Source organism: Delphinus delphis, chromosome 2 (assembly GCF_949987515.2).
Source record: "Delphinus delphis chromosome 2, mDelDel1.2, whole genome shotgun sequence".
In the NCBI taxonomy this organism is placed as follows: Eukaryota; Metazoa; Chordata; class Mammalia; order Artiodactyla; family Delphinidae; genus Delphinus; species Delphinus delphis.
Genome location: NC_082684.1, coordinates 20,003,475 through 20,005,043, shown reverse-complemented (window position 1 = coordinate 20,005,043; position 1,569 = coordinate 20,003,475). Strand labels below are relative to the sequence as shown.

General features: G+C 32.2%; 1 non-coding gene across 1 annotated transcript; it reads right to left on the bottom strand.

Moving 5' to 3' along the window:
• Positions 1 to 694: 694 nt before the first annotated feature.
• LOC132421502 (U6 spliceosomal RNA) lies at positions 695 to 801 on the bottom strand. Its single transcript, XR_009518746.1, has one exon. It is a non-coding gene; the product is annotated as a U6 spliceosomal RNA (small nuclear RNA).
• Positions 802 to 1,569: the final 768 nt, after the last annotated feature.

The following is a 1,569-nucleotide window of genomic DNA, read 5'->3' as shown; positions in this document are numbered from 1 at the left end:
ATTGGGTTGTTTGTGCTTTTGATACTGAGCTGCATGAGCTGTTTGTATATTTTAGAGATCAATCCCTTGTCAGTCACTTCATCTGCAAATATTTTTTCCCATTCTGTGAGTTGTCTTTTCATTTTGTTTATGCTTTTCTTTGCTGTGCAAAAACTTTTAAGTTTAATTAGGTCCCATTTATTTATTTTTGTTTTTATTTTCATTACTCTAGGAGGTGGATCCAAAAATATATTGCTGCAATTTATGTCAGGGAGTGTTCTGCTTATTGTTTTCTCTAAGAGTTTTATAGTATTAGATCTTACATTTACGTCTTTAACCCATTTTGAGTTTATTTTTGTATATGGTGTTAAAGAATGTTCTAACTTCATTCTTTTACATGTACCTGTCCAGTTTTCCCAGCACCACTTATTGAAGAGACTGTCTTTTCTGCATTGTATATTCTTGCCTCCTTTGTCATAGATTAATTGACCACACGTGTGTGCGTTTGTTTCTGGACTTTCTATCCTATTGCATTGGTCTATATTTCAAAAGTCAAAAGACTTTTGATCTATATTTTTGTACCAGTACCATACCCTTTTTTTTTTATAGTGAAAAATCACAATTTCAGCATTGAGTGCCAGATGTTGTGCTTTTGACCCATAACTTCTCCTTTGGAGCTGAAGAGCAAAGGGTGTCCAGACGGTGAGGAAGGGCACAAAATATGGAATGCTTTACGAATTTGCGTGTCATCCTTGTGCAAGGGCCATGCTAATCTTCTCTGTATCATTCCAATTTTAGTATGTGTGCTGCCAAAGTGAGCACTACCATACGGTTTTGATGACTGTATCTTCATAGTATAGTGTGAAGTCACGGAGCCTGATTCCTTCAGCACTGTTTTCTTTCTCAGGTTTGCTTTAGCTATTTGGGGTCTTTTGTGTTTCCATACAAATTTTAAAATTTTTGTTTTAGTTCTGTGAAAAATGCCATTGGTAATTTGATAGGGATTGCATTGAGTCTGTAGATTGTCTTTATCCAGGAATGGATTTTGGAGTTCTTTACTTAATGATTTTATTGATATCACTCTATAATATTTTATTAACTCTAGACTTTATCCTCTTTCAGTGACCTTTAAAACAAGCAAAAACTACTTTTTATCAACTAGAATTGTTTTTTATTTCTTCCCATAGTTTTTAAATATTTGCAATATAACCTTATTTTTGGCTTTATTTTAATTATATCTATGACATAAACTAAATAATTATGGTGTTTTTAATCTCACACTGATTTACATAAATACAAAATTTAAAAAGCCTTGATAGAGATAGTGGAGAGTTTTTGGAAATATTCTAAATTTCTGGACATTGGTGGAACTGATTCAGTTAATAGGAAGAGCCACCAATCACTATTTTAGAAATTTGCTTGCAATTTTTCTACATGTATGTGTCAATAGCTATTGTAATTTTATTTTCTCTTAAGATTTATTGTATATAATTGGTTTTTCAACATCACCTGTAAATATCTAGGGAGTAGCTTTTTCTGTCATTTCACCCATTTTTTTCTCCTGGATGTTGTCAAATATAAAGGGAATAC